At 41.8% G+C, this 16,969-nt stretch overlaps 1 long non-coding RNA gene across 3 annotated transcripts in view; it reads left to right on the plus strand.

Annotated features, from left to right (window-relative positions):
• Positions 1-16,969, plus strand: part of LOC121526543 — a 96,798-nt gene that overhangs the window by 50,361 nt on the left and 29,468 nt on the right. The gene's annotated exons all lie outside the window — the stretch shown is intronic.

Genomic DNA, 16,969 nt, shown 5'->3' on the forward strand with positions numbered 1-16,969 from the left:
AATGTGAAGAGACAGCTCTTGGGCAAGGAAAGGAGGCAGATCCTCTTGCAGCCTGTTGAATGTGCAGAACATCCGAATTCCACGTACTGAAGTTGAGTTGCGTGAGAGAATTGAGGCGGTTGTAGCCGGTAGCGGCTAACAACAGGACAGGCCTGATTAGCGAGACACAGAGGAGCGCTGGCTCTGCATTCCCAGCTGCCTTTTTCCTGAACACACTGTCAACAGAACATCAGCAGACCCCAAAAGCCCACCCTCCCAAAATCACCCTCCAGAGAGGTGGCACACATCCACTGTCCTCCAGACCAGGCTGGTACTTTGGTGTATGGTAGGACGTCCTGACTCTGTAGGCACTCACTGAAGCACAGTTGGAGCTGTTGAAGGGTTAGGGTTAGTCTGTAGCATGCATCCTCTTGTTCCTAATAATAAGACCTTTAATAACAATATCTTATGTTTAACATCCTGACAGTAACCTCGGTGATACTAATTTCAAGCAATTTAAACTCAAGTTGACAAAAGCTGCTGGCTAATTTTGTTCATTTCGCCCTGAATAAGCAATTTGTCTGTTCATTCACTCAGGATTAAATGAGGCAGAAAGATTTGATGCATTTTTGGCAGAAACAGAAAGTTTTTCTTGTCAAATCAGGATGTTACACCTTCACAGCTGCACAATGGGCCTTTCATCAGCTATTTTTTTTCATCCATCAGATTTTATGAATTTCACAATGTGACTCATAATGTCAGCCTTTCTGATGTTAAACTGAGTGTAATTTATTTTGCCTTAATTGAATTTGGACTATGAGGCTGTTTTATCTAACACAGGCCGTGAACTGTTTTAGCTAAACTGGTACAGTCAGAAAAGAAGGTACAAAAGAGATGCTAATGGTCCATCAAAGTTCCTTTTGGTCCTTGCAGTGCAACCCCAAATCCCCAAAAGATGGGGCGCTGTGTGGAATGCAAATAAAAACAGGATACAATGATTTACAAACCCCATAAATTAGTATTTTATTCACAATATTCTCAATGCAACAATTTCCAAGATGTTTTGAATATCCCACCATCTACAGTCCATGATATCATCAGAAGATTCAGAGAATCTGCAGACATCTCTGTGGGCAAGGGACGATGTGAGCATAAGTAATCTTGGGGCCCTCAAGCATTGCATTAAAAACAGGCATGATTCTGTACTGGAAATCCCTGCATGGGCTCAGGAACACTTCCAGAAATCATTGTCTGTCATCAAAGTTCACGAGGTCATCCACAAACACAAGTTAAAGCTGTATCATGTAGGGCTGAACAACTTGGCAAAATAATGTAATTGCAATATATTTTCAAAATATTGCGATCGTAATTTAAAGTATGATTATTTTCAAGTTCATCAGCTTGTATATTTCTAAACATACAAGAAATAAATCATTGCATTTTATAATAACCAAAATATTTGGTGGATTAAACGAAGACTCAACAATTTAATTGTGATCAATCTGAGTCCCTGTTATATTCACAGGAATATTATTTTATGTCTTTCTCATTTTGAATGACACAAACATACAAAAGAGGGGAAGCAGGAATTTTTGCAAAGTGTTGCATGATGCAAAACATTTATTAAGGAGGTGTTTTGACATACATTTCAGGTCAAAGAAATATTGCAAGTTCTGCAATTTGAAAATTGCAGTGTGTAGTGTTGCAATTTGATTTACAATGCAATTCATTGCCCACCCCTTTCATACAAAGAAGATGCCACATCTAAAGAAACGCCGCCAGCTTTGCAGGGCCAGAGCTCATTAAAAATGCTCTGAGGCAAGATGGAAAACTGTTCTGTGGTCACTTGAATCAAAAATGGGTAATTCTTTTTGGAAACAACAGCAGCCATATGCGGTGGACTAAAGCAGAAAGGGACCACCCAGGCTATCAGCCTATCAGTGCTCAGTTTAAAAGCCTGCATCTTTGATGGTATGGGGTTGCATTAGTGCATATATATCTGGAAAGGCACTATCCATGTTTAAAAGTAAATGGAGTTATACGTAGTGCAGAATCATTCCTGTTTTTTATGCAGGGCCATAGATTCTCTGAATAACTGATGAGATTATGTCCTGTAGATGGTTGGATATTCAATAGCTTTGCAGTTATACGTAGAGGGAGATTTTGCAGAAATTGTTCCTTAAATTTAGATGCATTTTTCAAAGACTGGTGAAACTCTCTCCATCTATCTATACTTCTGAGAGACTCCCACTCTAAAATGCTCCTTTTATACCCAGTCATGTGTTGCAATACACCTAATTAGTTGCAAAATGCTCCTTCAGCTGTTTTTCATTAGTACCACTTACTTTTCCAGTTTGTTAATGCCCTGTCCCTACTTTTCTGAGATGTGTTTGTGCCATCAATCAAAAATGGGATGATTTTTTTTATTTTCAAGATTTATTTTTGGGGCTGTTACGCCTTTATTGATTGAGGAGGACAGTGGACAGAATTGGAAACAGGGATGAGAGAGCTGGGAGAGACATGTGGGAAAGTGCCACCAGCCAGATTCAAACCTGGGCCGACCACGTACGCGGGCCGTGCCTCAAACCACTAGGCCACCAGCGTCCCGATATGAGAGATGTATATGTGTGGTTTTTTTAAGGTTTGTTTTTGGGCATTTTTGTGCCTTTATTTGATAGAGGAGGACAGAGGATAGAGTCGGAAATAGGGACAAGAGCGGGGGAGAGACATGTGGTAAAGAGCCTCAGGCCAGATTCGAACCCGGGCCGTCCACATACACGGGACAGGCCTTAACCACTAGGCCACCTGCTCCCTCCAAGATGATATTTTTTAATGAAATATTAAAATGTCTCAGCTTCAACATCTGATATGTTGTTTATGTTCCATTGTGAATAAATTATGGTTTTAATTTACATTTTACACTTTTCCAACTTTTTTGGAATTGCAAAAACAAATCCTTTTGCTGGTATGAACAAAAAACCTGACTTTGAATGAAAAATAAGACACAATTATATGATATTAACTTTTATACATGATATCAGGACTTCATTCCAAGAGGTTGAAGTATGAATTTTGTTTTTGACAAAGTAGTTGTTCGTTTTAGTAGCATAGTAACACAGTGAGAGTAAATTTAGCATAGGACTGTGATGCTAAACAGACTCAGAGGAATTTCATCCATGTTTGTTTGACTTTTTCCTGCTTTATTGTTGCTCCATATCTTTGCTGTCACACAGTAACATAGTAGAGCTGATTTGTACGGTCATTTATATCCTCAGAGAGTTTTATGAACCTCAGGCACTGTTGAGAACATTTGCAGGAAGGAACGGGAAGAAAGAAAAGTTACTAACTGAGACGCTGAGTTTCTGCCTGTGATATAGAGTGAGAACAATCAGGATGAAAAGCTGACATGTGAAGTCAGGCCAGCGAGTAGAAACACGTTTGGTGGAGCAACGACTCAGCAGAAAGGCCAGCAGAGTGAAGCGAGGCCTGCCTGACGAGCGGCTCCGCTATCATCAGGGACGGCGTGGAGGCCTGACAACCAGCAGGAAGCAGGATGTGTACGTGCTCCAGTGCTGTTGGTCTGTTTGACAGGACCTGCGTGCATGCATGTGTACCGCCATGTGTTGCATCCAAACAAGCGTTTAATGGCTTTCCTCATGCGCTCAGTGAGCTGAAGGAACAAACATACACAAACAGCTGGTCCCACATGTCCTAATAAGAGAGTGGCTGACTGGCAGAACATCCTTTCCACCCGTCACAGATTAGATTACACTCCTTAAGGCTCCTGACTCTGCCTGGCAAGGCCTCATGGTCTGATTACTCCGTCTACTACAGCAACTACTACTACAACAAACTCTCTGGTGTTTAAAGGTGCACTCCACAGAAAATATCCCTTTACAGTGTGTAATATGCAGTACCTAAAGCTGTGGGCAGACAATTTTAAGTTTCAGTGAGTTTAGAAGGAAGACAAACCTGAGAATGAATAATTTCTTGACTGTTGAAGATATTTAACTCCTGACACTGACTGAGGACATCTTGTATATTCAGGCACAAAGACTTATTATGTATGATTTGCATATGTGGTCTCTCTTAATGATATCCTTTTATGTGTGATGTGATGGTCTTGTGGCAAACACAACTCCAACCTGACCCACAAACCCAATAAATCCGATTGGAGTCCAGGGAAAAAGATGATTTCATAAATGGTTTGACAGTCTTATGACTTCACAGACTGTTGTAAAACAAGCATGAACAGGAGATGATGATGAAACTGACTTCCAAAAAGAGCGTCATTCTTCTAGTGAAAGCATCCTCTGTTTCCTGTTATAACTGCATGATTAAAACTCACAGAGCATGAAATTATGACAGTAGTTTGGTTTACGTCTTAAAGCTGCCAGGGAGATTGGGAAACCCCAAAGAATAAATGTTACACGCAGTGGCGTGCACAGACATTTTGGGGGGCAGGTGCTCAGTGAAAAATAAGGGCACTGTGTACGGCATGTAGAACTGCTGGCTGCCTTATCATAGCAGTGTGAGATTTAAAAAAACAAAAAAAACATTACAGGCACATGTAGCTACCTTTGCTATTGTGTCATCTCTTTCACATACAGCTGGTTCTTGCCCTCTCCTTTCCAGGCATTATGCGAATGCTGCAATTAGTAAATAAAAGAGACCAAAAGTATGAATAAGACTGCTTGGTGACATTACAACAAGGCAGAAGGCTACTTTTTCTGTTTGTCCTTTAGCAGTAAATATTCAGCTTAAATATACTGATAAATTCACATGCTGTACCAATGACAAACTCTAGCATTAGTTATGTGGTAGTCATCACGCCATATCTATTATTGATTTGGGCTAGCGTCGCTTGTTAAGCAGGCGAGCAGTCGGCTAATTTATGCTTAGTTGTGTTTGGTGCTGTATGAGACAGTCTACTTCACAACAGAGACAAATAAATGCAGGTTACAGCTTGGCAACTGAGGCTTAGGGGGTAAACAATACACTCAATTCACTGATGTGTTACCTGGCTGGCTGGTGGGGCAGGGGAGGAGGTGTGAGTGGGCTGCGCTTCTGTTTGTGTCCGCGCTGCGCGTTCACGTTGACGAAGAAAGAGAGGTGTGTGCGGAGGAGGATGGGGGGCGGGGGGGGGGCGGCATTATTATGGCACGCTTTTAACCGTCAAGCATTTATAGATGATCATGTCAACATGGGCCACATACATTACATGGAAAAAAACAACAACAACAAAACAACAAAAACAAATTTTTAAAAGGGCACTCCCTTAGTCCAGATGGCAACGGGCAGGTGCTATAGCACCACCTAGAGTCTATCTGTGCACGCCACTGGCTACACTGGCTTATTCTCAGGCATGCCTTTGGTCATTAACATCATCACCAAAACTATAGGCCTATTTCAAAACTACCCTTTATTTCTAAAATTCTAGAAAAAGTGGTTGCCAAAAAACTTACAGCTGCCTTGGACACTCATAACATCCTGGATAAGTTTCAGTCTGGTTTTCCTCAGTCCCATTCAACAGAATTGGCACTTCTTAGAGTTTTTAGTGACCTCTTGCTTAGCAGTGATGAGGGTAAATGTTCTGTGTTGGTTTTATTGGATCTCAGCCTTTGACACTGTGGATCATGGCATTTTAGTTAATAGGCTAAGGCAGTGGGTGGGCATTTCTGGCTCAGCCATTGACTGGTTCTCCTCTTACCTGTCAGAGAACATTCTCTGTCACTGCTAACAGCCACACCTCTTCTAATTCCCCTCTGGTTTGTGGATTTCCCCAAGGTTTGGTCCTTGGCCCAATATTATTTTCTTTGTACCTGCTCCCACTCAGCCACATAATCAACAGTTTTAAAGACATATCCTATCACTGTTATGTGGATGACATCCAGCTTCATATATCTTTCCTCAAAACTATACTAAAGTGTCAGTTCTACTTTGTTGTTTTAGTGCCATTAAAGATTGGATGTCGGATAATTCTCTACAGCTAAACGCTGACACAACAGAGGTCCTTGTCTCGGCCCCGGATGGCTTAGTGCCTGGCATTTTGGAGACACTTGGTACCCTGTCCACTTGCGTAAAACCTGTTCTGCGTAATCTCAGTGTTTCATTTAGCCACTCCTTGTCTCTAGATCAACATTTCAATAATCTGGTCCGTTCTTGTTTTTTCCAACTCAGAAATATTGCTCAACTCAGACACATTGTTTCTACAGCTCAGATGGAGATGGTTATTCACTCATTCATTTCTTCCCATTTAGACTACTGTAACTCACTTTTGACCTGTCTCAGTAAAACATTTGTAAATTGTCTACAACTAGTTCAAAACGCTGCAGCCAGACTACTTACCAAGTCTTCAAAAAGGTCACACATCACACCAAATCTGTATTCTCTCCACTGGCTTCCCATACACTCCAGAATACAATTTAAGATTCTTGTGTTTACTTTTAAAGCCCTGCATGGTCAGGCACCAGCCTACATTACGAAGCTCTTAAAACCTTACAATACCCAGCAGGACTCTTTGGTCCTCTGATCGGGGTCTGCTGGTTGTTCCACACTCCAGACTAAAAACTAAAGGTGACTGTGCATTTAAGGTCATTGCTCCAACTCTTTGGAACGCTCTTCCATTGGGTTTAAGATCAGTAGAAACAGTTGATTCCTTTAAAAAGCAACTGAAGACCTACTTGTTAGGTCTGGCCTTTACTTAATCTGTTTTGTGTACTGTGTATTCTCTTATTGTACCTTTGCATGAATTGCTTGTGTTTCTTTTATCTCTTTGTAAAGCACTTTGTGACCTTGCTGTTCTTGAAAGGTGCTATATAAATAAACTTATTATTATTATTATTACTATCAGGGTGATTATATTAATACATTTGAAGTGTTTGCCATACAATTAGCCCCTGAACATGGATATAGAGGCAAAAAACAAGCACGGAGTTACATAAACAATCATAACAATACTGAGGGAGACACCTGTTTATTCATAAGCTGTGAAGATCTAATTTTATTCATGTCATCAACAGTAAATCTGTCATTCCCTGCTCTTAAATCTATTTATAACCCGTATGTGTTATGCCAGGGATGCATTTCCATATGTTGTCAATGTAATACACAATAAAGCTGTCAAATTTGCAGCCACTGACTGATGAATGATGGAGAAGAGAGATGGCTGAGAAAGATTTGATCAGTACAAGTTTGATCAGTACAAGTTTGAAAGATTTTGATGCTTAAAGTTGCTGTTTAATATCTCATGAGTATACCAGATTTCTGCTTTGGCTTTGCACAGTGTTTGCTGTTGCTTCTATCTGTGGTTATATATCAGCTCTAAATGCTGATCTTCCTATTGCAATATTTGACATTTAAACACTTGCAACTGCACAGCCTTCCATCTCCAAACCCCCCATGACCTCTTGATGCTTCATTATGAGATTAGCAAACCAGAGAGCTCTCCAAGAGCACAAAGCATACCCTCCTCAAAGCTGCCCAGCCTTTCAAATTTAGTTCTCTGAATTAGAGTCCAATAATAGAAACTGACCTTTTCGTTCATTCGGACGACCGAGTCCAAGATTAAAAGTACCTTATAGTGCTGAAAGAGCCTAAATATTAATGCCATACCTTGATTTTATTTCAACCAGGAACATTCTCATCATACATTTTACCATTTCATTGTAAAATGCATATAGAGTTTTATTTGGTGGAGACGGCTCTGCTCAAAAGATGCTCCCTTGGTTAATCAAACAGCATGCTTTGACTTTCCAAGGAGCGCATAGCTAGAAACCCCAATAGGGTGGATACATTTATGTCAGGGCTGCACGGCGGTGCAGGGGTTAGCGCTGTTGCCTCACTGGTTCACTTCCTGGTCAGGGCTTTTCTGTGGGGAGTTTTTATGTTCTCCCCGTGCAGTTGTGAGCTCTCTCCGGGTGCTCCGGCTTCCTCCCACCGCCAAAAACACTGGGTAAGGTTAACTGGTTTCTCTAAATAGGAGTGAGTGTGAGCATGCCTGGTTGTCTGCCCTGCAGCTGACTGGCGACCAGTCCAGGGTGTACCCCGCCTCTCGCCCAATGCATGCCCCACGACAATGAACAGAATAAGCTGTATAAAATGGATGGATGGACATTAATGACAGTATGAACTGAATACAATGAAATTCAACTCACATAGTGTTAAACTGAACACTTTGTTGATATGATTGTCACTAGATCATAATTGAATTTTAACATTTTATATTTATGATTCTAAGCCAGGCTGTCTCTGATGAATCACATGTGATTGCGAATGAGAGTGAGGAGACCAGCAACCAGATTGTAATCATCCGTCAAATCCAGATTTCTTCTGCCTGCATGTTTGATCATGTGAGTTTTGGTGAGATCTTACTTATGTCAAATGACCGCAGTAAAATCAACAAACAGCAGATGTGTGGTCCCACATCTGGCTGACTCATCTTGTGTGGAGGATTACAATATTAAAAATGGGTTGAAACTGTTCTTATATCTGTTGATTCCCATTCTTTTAAAATTTGCCTGATGCCATGTTAGTTTTAATAGTTTGAGCCTACACACATGTGATCAAATCACTGCCAGCATGTCGGCTGACACATTACAGACACATATGCCTGCATTCACACTTCTGTGCACATTTACATATTTGTATATGCATGCAAACGTTAATACACACAAACACATGTGCTGCAACCTCTGCTCCCCTCCTAAGACACACTCACAGGTCTAACACTGTACACATTTTCCAGAGAGCTCCCCTCTGACGCCAGCTGAAAATAGCTCCCTCTCGTCGCTGCGTGAAGTGTCCGGGCTCTCACAGCTGATTGTGCGGCTCGGAGAGAGAAACGGCATGAGGCTGTGGGATGTGACAAGAGCGCCGCCGTGGGTGGAAACTTCTCTTAAAGGAAAATTCCACCCACTAATCCTCTTAGATATCTCCAAGTGTTGGAGCTCACTCTCTTGGAGTTCACGCTCAGCTGTGGGCTGCACGTGGGTAAAGTTCAGTCTAGCTGCACTGAGGAACACAGCAGTGCTTTTGGCTCAAAAATTATTATCTTTGAGTCTTTATTTACCTTAAAAGTTGCTGAAAAGGACTGTGAAGTCCAAGAAATCATACAAATCCTGATTTTTCTGAGTTTGTAGTTTTCATAATTCAAAAGCTAGGTTCATTCTTGGTATTAAAAAAAGTTAAATTTATTTTTTTATGGAAAGATGCTTGAAATAAACTCCTTATTAAGCCAGACAGCATTTACACACACTGTGGTGGACTCTGGGATTTTTAGGGTCCTGGCATAATTAATACAATGGCACCTGTTGTTTGAGGTTGGGCAGCAGCACACAAAAAGTTATCTCATATACTTCTGGTGAAACTTCTGGTGAAATGATTTGTTCAGAACAAGGTGAACAAGTCATAGTGTAGATCTCTGCTCCTGTTTTATGTGTGCATGCAGAAAGAGTTTTTGCACATACAGGATGTGATGATACATGCACAGTTAATGCAGAAAGTCATAGCTTTTTGGCTTTTATTTTCAGCATGTGAACAATGTTAACCCAGCATGCATCTCTTATGAAACCATGTGGGGGTGTAAAGCTCAGAAAAAAAACACCACAAAGCAGAGTTGTCACTTTGTTTTACAGCTTCAGTTAGATGCAGTATGATTAGCATTGTTGCTAAATTGTGAGAACTTCTGCCTGCTGAGTGTTTGTGTGCACGCTCTCCTCCATAATCCAAATTCTGTCAGCCTTTCATCTTCCAATTCTCACGCCTGTCAGGACTTCCTGCTCACACCCAGCTGGCCCCGCCCTCTGCGTGGCCGACAGCCCGCCTGCTCGCCGTCTCTGCGGGGTGCACGTCCTTCCCTTTAATCGTCCCGGCCCCTTTAATTGGTCTGCGTGTTTAGGATGTTGTCCTACATTATACACTAGGAAGCTGGTTTTATGGACTCTGCGTGGTGTCTTTTATTGTGAATGGTGGTGAGTGTGTTTGTACAGTGTGGGAGGTGAAACAAAGAAAGTCTGACATCTGTGGCTAGCCAACACACTCTACTGTACGTTTATATAGTGGATATAATCAACTGCAAATGTCTTTTAGTGGAGTTAGAGCCCATAAATGGAAGTTATGATGTCTGGCAAACTTTTTGGTTTACCATTCCTTCAATAATCCTAGCAGAGGTTTATGATAAATGGGAAATATCACAAATATATCACACATAAGATTCATTCAAAGTCTGGATATACCTCAAGCTAAGAAAAGTAGGTGCAGGGCAAGGATTTCTGAATGCTTCAGCATACCAAGAGATTTTGGAGAATTCCAAGCTCCCAACGTTGTTGGAACAGTTTAGGATGGCCCCTTCCTGTTCCAACATGACTGTGCACCAGTGCACAAAGCAAGGCCCATAAAGACATGGATGAGAGAGTTTGGTGTGGATGAACTTGACTGGCCTGCACAGAGTCTTGACCTCAACCAGACAGAACACCTTTGGGATGAATTAGAGCGGAGACTGAGAGCCAGGCCTTCTTGTCCAACATCAGTGTGTGACCTCACAAATGCGCTTCAGGAAGAATGCTCCTGGACCTTGTGGAAACCCTTTCCAGGAGTTGAAGCTGTTATAGCTGCAAAGGGTGGACCGACGTCATATTAAACTCTGTGGATTAAGAATGGGATGTCACTAAGTTCATATGCGGGTCAAGGCAGGTGAGCGAACACTTTTGGCAATATAGTGTATCTGAGCTGCTCACCCGATCTCTGAGGCTGAGCCAAACCATCCTCCTGAATCTCATTTTGACCGCTTGTATTTGGGATCTCATTCCCAGTCATTCCCCAAAGCTCATAACTGTAGGTAAGGGGTTGGGATGAAGAGCGACAGGTAGACTGGCCCTCTGACTCAGCTCCCTCTTGAACACAAAAGTCCAGTACAACAACTGCAATACCCCTGATGCTGCACCAATCTGCCTGTCTAGATCACACTCCATTCTATGCTAGCATTAGAAGACCTAAAGATATTTGATAGAGCACTAGAGCAATCAACTATTTTTTGGCAGAGAACCATGGCCTCAGACTTCCCACTTCCCATTCAGCTGCAAAATGCCATAATACCTGCTGGAGCTCTCTGGCTTAAGAGGCCAATAGAACTATGTCACCTGCAAAAATGCAATTCTGAAGTCACCATCTTGAACATTTTGCATCATTTTGAAAACCATTAAAGTCCATTGGTAACAAATGCTAATGTGCATGTTTCAATGAGCCAATTGAAGTAAGGTTAAGTGAATCATTTCATGAAAGGCATATGTTAATTGTGGCGTATTTCAAGCCATGTAAGTTGTCTGTTGCCTCTGACTACGAAGAATTTTTATCTGTGCCTTTTAATAACAGCCCTTTGGTAACTGTAATTAGAGTATTCAGTTTTATCTTCATGAAAAATTGAGAGCCAAATTTTCGAACATTTGGAACCAATTTGGTTTATTTAATAAAAAAAGAGTGCAGTTTGGACTTTAAAGGGTACAAAGACAAATAAGACAAATAAATGGAGAGAAAAGCATGTTTTAAGTGCTTTATTGACTTTTGTGGGGCTTTCCCACTGTGACTTTTGGCTGCACCGAGCCCCACCAAGCCATGCTAATTTACTTTTCCATCACCAGTTTGGCCGAGCCAAGCCACGCCAAGCTGCGCCCAAACTGCCCAAGCAAGCGAGCCCCACCTCCAAGGGTGCCCCGCTAATGTCAAAGCGGTTCGCAGGGTGGGATTTGCCCCATGATAAATTTAGATTTTTGATATGACATGATTTTTATACTAGTCACATGTTTCTGACCTGCTGAAAATGAATACTTGAGTCACTTTTGGGTCCTGACCCACCAGTTGAGAACCACTGTTGGAGGCTAAATGGTGCCGCAGATGTATTTTTGGACTTTGGATGGAGTGACTTCTTTCCTGATATGCAGGAAAGGAGCCACAGATCAGACTTGAATCCTTGCTGACAGTGAGTGCAACTTCACCTCTAAATCCACCCTAATGCGTTAGAATTTAATCAGAAAGTGTCACTGGAAGTTTCTCACCCCAGTTTATTCTATTGCAACACAACCAGCATCACATAATTCACAACTTCATAGCCTGCTAGCTTCTTTTCTCGTCCTTTCTCTCACCTCTTTTCTCTCCTGTGAGAAACCTCCTACGTGACTCATTGTTCAGAAGGTGAGAAAATGATGAGACATGACTGTAAGTCCACAAACAGACCTGATTTTCAGTACGTCTTCATGTCATGCTGACTCTGCTTTATTGCCCCTCGGAGCGACCCCGCTGTCGTTTGAAAGGGTCGAGGCTATCATTAGCGGGACCTTTGGCCCCTCCCCTTCACTCTGCAGCCGAGCAGCCAGCTGGTCCCACACTCCCTCATTAGCTGCCGTCCACCTCGTCTCCTCTTTACCTGCTGGTCGTGTTACTAACCCTCCTCTTATCACAAACACGGTGTAAGTGTCTCCCTTTAACCTCGCCCCCTCCTCCACCTCCTCCAAGCTTAATCTGTCTAATGTGTGTGTAAATAACGCTTGCGTGGTCCAGATAGCTTTTGTTTTAGCATCAAACAAGCCCCGGCCATGGGAACCTGGTCATTAATTACCATGTGATTCATGGTTATGGCTCTGTGTCTCGTCTCGCCACCAGTCTGTCATTAAGACTTTCCCAGACTTCCCATCCTGGCCTCTCCCAGCTAACAGCTCACCCACACCAGCACTCAGCCCTGTGAAATCATCACCACCAACTCACTCACAATATCAGCACCTTCTCTTCCATGAGGAAACACACAGTTGTCTTCAACACATTACAACCACAGAGATTATTCCAAGGATAAAATGGGAAATTGGGTCATTATGACTGCAAAACAAAAGATCTCTGCAGTATATCAGTGTGCTTGCTATGGTCCAAAACTCATAAAACAATGCACATGAGAGATAAACTGGCGTTTTTACAATAGCTGAACATTTATCATATCCTGCTGGAGCATGATTGCTTTGCTGGTCTGCTGCTACAATTTTTAAAGAGACAGGACGCATTTACTTTAGAGCTTTTAAAAGCATCCTGTACTCGAGCACAGTTGTATTGACATCTGTGCTCAAGTACAGATGAAAAGCACTAGGCCACATCTTCAAGAGTGGAGATAAACATTCATAAGCAGTTTCTGTACAGTTTGAGATTGCACTGGTTTCCCTTTGCAGTATAAAACCCAAATTCCAAAAAAGCTGGGGCGCGGTAAAATGTAAATAAAAGCAAAATGCAATAAATAGCAGATCTAATAAACCCATATTTTATTCAATTGAACATAAACAATATATAAGAGGTTTTAACTGAGACATTTTCCTTTTGAAAGAGAAATATTAGTTCATTTTGAATTGGACAGCTGCAACACAAATCAAAAAAGTAGGGACTGGTTAACAGAAGGCTGGAAAAGTAAGTGGTATTACTGAAAAACAGCTGGAAGAGCATACTGCAACAGGTCAGAATATAGCTTGGTATAAAAGCAGCATTTTAGAGAGGCAGAGTCTCAAAGAAGTAAAGATTGGCAGAGGTTCACCAGTCTGCATAAACCGTGTCCAAAAGTTGTGGGATAATTTAAGGAAAAATGTCCCTCAGAGTAGAATTACAAAGACTTGATTATCCCACAGTCTACAGCAGTGGTTCCCAAAGTGAGGGTTGGGACCCCTGGGGGTCATGAGATACTAACCAGGGTTGTGGGATGTCTTAAAAATAAAAGTAAAGACAAATAAAAAATTATTCAAAGAAGTAAATTTTATCCATTATAATATAAAATAAATATAATAAGAAATGAAAGTAGTGTGTAAAAAAATCTCCTTAAAAACTTCAATATGATGTTTTGTGCAACATTGTATGCTTTAACCATCTCCAGGGATGGATGAGGACCGCAAACCACAAATGTAAGGATGTTTTCACATTAGGCCCAGTTGTTTCAAACCGCGATGTGATTCCTCCCCCTCCCCCTCCCCCGCTGGCTTGCTTGCACACTAGCAACATCGAACCGTGCCTGGGCCCACTTGCGTATTTACTCAGTCTGAAACAGCAGGTGGCGGTATGCATGTAGCTGGTTTACAACCCTGCCAAGGAGGAGAGAGAAGAAAAAGCTACCACGGCAACAACTGGGGTCAAGACCTGAGCGACGATTGTTTTTGTTTTGAACCAAAAAGTCTATCCTGCAGCCATGGATGATTTAAAATCACTTTTTAAGATGCCAGCAACATCGCTCTTCACATCTGCACATCTCCGTGCAGCCCAGAGGATTAAAGGGGTTCGCGCTGCACAGATACAATGGTTTTTGAGGTGACAGGAGACTTTTATTGCCTTTAGACCTCAAGTCATTGACTCCAACTTGTGTTCATCTGTAAGGTGAGTAACAAGAGACCATTTATTGACTGGATTCTGATGATTTCCGCCCTTTCTGGAGGAAAAAAGTGAACAAACTACTGCGCTGTTGAAAGAATTTTAGTTTTTATGATGACGTCATAAAGCTGATGCGTTGCTCTGTCCCGTATCCAGGCACGGTTGCATTCACATCTCATCCGAACCAAGCCAGAGTCCACCTAAATCGCGCCCGAGACCAGGCGCGGTTAGTTTGCATTCACACTACCAAAATACCTGGACTTTGGGCTCAAGTGCACTGGGATCCGGGACCGGGCCCCAAATGTGAAAGCTCCCTAAGTTAAAGCTGCATCATGCAAAGAAGAAGCCATACGCGAATACCATCCAGAAATGCTATTGTCTTCTCTGGGCCAAAGCTCATCTAAAGTGGACTCAGGTAAAATGGAAAACTGTTCTGTGGTCATATTAATCAAAATTTGAAGTTCTTTAGGACTCACGGACGCCATTTCCTTTGGACCTTAGAGGAGAAGGACCATCTAGCTTATTATCATTGTCAGTGCAGAAGCCTGCATTTCTGACGGTACAGGGTTGCATTAGTGCTTATGGCTTTCACATCAGGAATGGCATTATCAATGATGTAAAGGAGGTAGAGGTTTAATATGCTCTAGACCCCAGACAGTTGAGCAGCAAGAATCCTACATCAGACAAGAATGGGACAACATTCCTCTCCCAAAACTCCAGCAACTGGTCTTCCCAGATGTTTACAAACTGTTGTTAAAAGAAGAGGGGATGCTACACAATGGTACCCATGACCCTGTCCCGACTTTTTTGAGATGTGTTGCTGACATCAAATTCAAAATGAGCTGGTCTTTTTCACGAAATGGTAGAATGTCTCAGTTTAGGCATCTGATATGTTTTTTTGTTCTGTTGTGTATTTAATATGGGTTTATGAGATTTGAAAGTCATTTATTTATTTATTTATTTACTACATTTTATATGACGTCCCAACTTTTTTGGAATCTGTGTCATTAACACCTTATTTTCTGCTGTGTTCACACATAAGCTCATTTACTTGGTAGTTTGGTTTTCACCAAAAAGGTGAGAGTTTGACAAATCAAGGTACAATGCTGGAAATAGTTTCATAACTAGCAAAGCTATTTCATTTTCCTGGTAGATTATTGAGTTTTCTGCTACTGGAACAAATGAAAAATGGCATTTTCTAAACTCTCTACCCCTCAGATCATGCTTCAATTAGACTGATTGTTTTCTCAACACTTCTCTGTGTACTGTGGGGTTTTTGGTTTCTGATGTCTGGTTTCTGGATTAGCTCTCTGGTGTCATAATATTGTAATTTTCTTGTTGAACCTGTTTATTTGTACAGGAATGCCCATGCCGATGGCACAAGTATGACTTCCTGAGTGTTATTTTCTCTTTTTTGTGTTTTCCTCTGTTGTGTTGAAGGCTACGGCTGCTTGTTGGAGAAACAGGAGGGCTGCTGTCAGTCAGTAACTTCATTCAGTTTGAGCTTTTCTAACAGCTTCAGACTGGACGGGGATACGGCCAAGAGGCTCTCAGGAGTAGTCTTACTGCCCATCCCCAAACACCACCCCTCAGTCTGCCCCCAGTCTGTGTCTACATGTGTCTGCAGACTGTTAATAGAAGCTCAGGTGATGAAACAACACATTTATCACCTAAGGCTTACAGTCAAAGCTCTTCTATTATAGTGTACACAATTCACCCTAGAATACTTACTCTATACACAGGATAGAATGATATTTATGTTAAACTTAGTCCTGAATAATTTTAAATAGTTTTTTAATGTAAAATCCACCATCTCAAAATCTCATTTGTAAAGGTTTTCTGAGCTTTAAGTCTCTAAATCTGGTTCAGTGCATAAAACCATAATCATTAGGAAGACTTATGCTTGAACAGTGGTTCCAAAGTGAGGGTTGGGACCCCCTGTGGGGTCTCAAGACACTGAGGGGGGAGGTCACTGGATGCCTTCCAAAGAACATGTTTAAATGACTCCACATTTTATATTTGACAAATAATTGCCAAGTATGTGTGTGTTCAGTTTGATTTAAACCTGTAGTCATTAGTTGGATAAATGCTAAAAATCCAAATAATGTTAAAAAAATCCTCAAAACATAAGTCTTTACATGACTGCGTGCAACTATGTTTTAACCATCTCCAGGTAGAGTTGGGGCCCCCAGACTCTGCCACCATTATTTGGGATCACATGCTGAACCCCTTCTCTAGAAGGCAATCACTGACACCCTCCACAAGGACGGTAAGCTACAGAAGGTCACTGCTGAAAGTCAAACAAAACAGATTTAAGAATTTAGGGGAGCTTCACAAGGAGCGGACTGAGGCTGGAGTCAGTGGATCAAGAGCCAACACACAGATGGGTCCAAGGAATGGGCTACAGGTGTCGTGTTCTTAGTGTCGAGCCACTCCTGAACCATGGACAGCTTCATAGGTGTCTGACCTGGCTAAGGGGAAAAAGAACTAGACCATTCCTTAGTGGTCCAAAGTCTTGTTTTAAGATGAAAGTCAGTTTAGCATTTTATTTGGAAATCAAGGTCCCAGAGTCTGGATGAAGATTGGAGAGGCCCAGAATCCATGGTGC

This window comes from Cheilinus undulatus, linkage group 18 (genome assembly GCF_018320785.1).
Source record: "Cheilinus undulatus linkage group 18, ASM1832078v1, whole genome shotgun sequence".
NCBI lineage: Eukaryota > Metazoa > Chordata > Actinopteri > Labriformes > Labridae > Cheilinus > Cheilinus undulatus.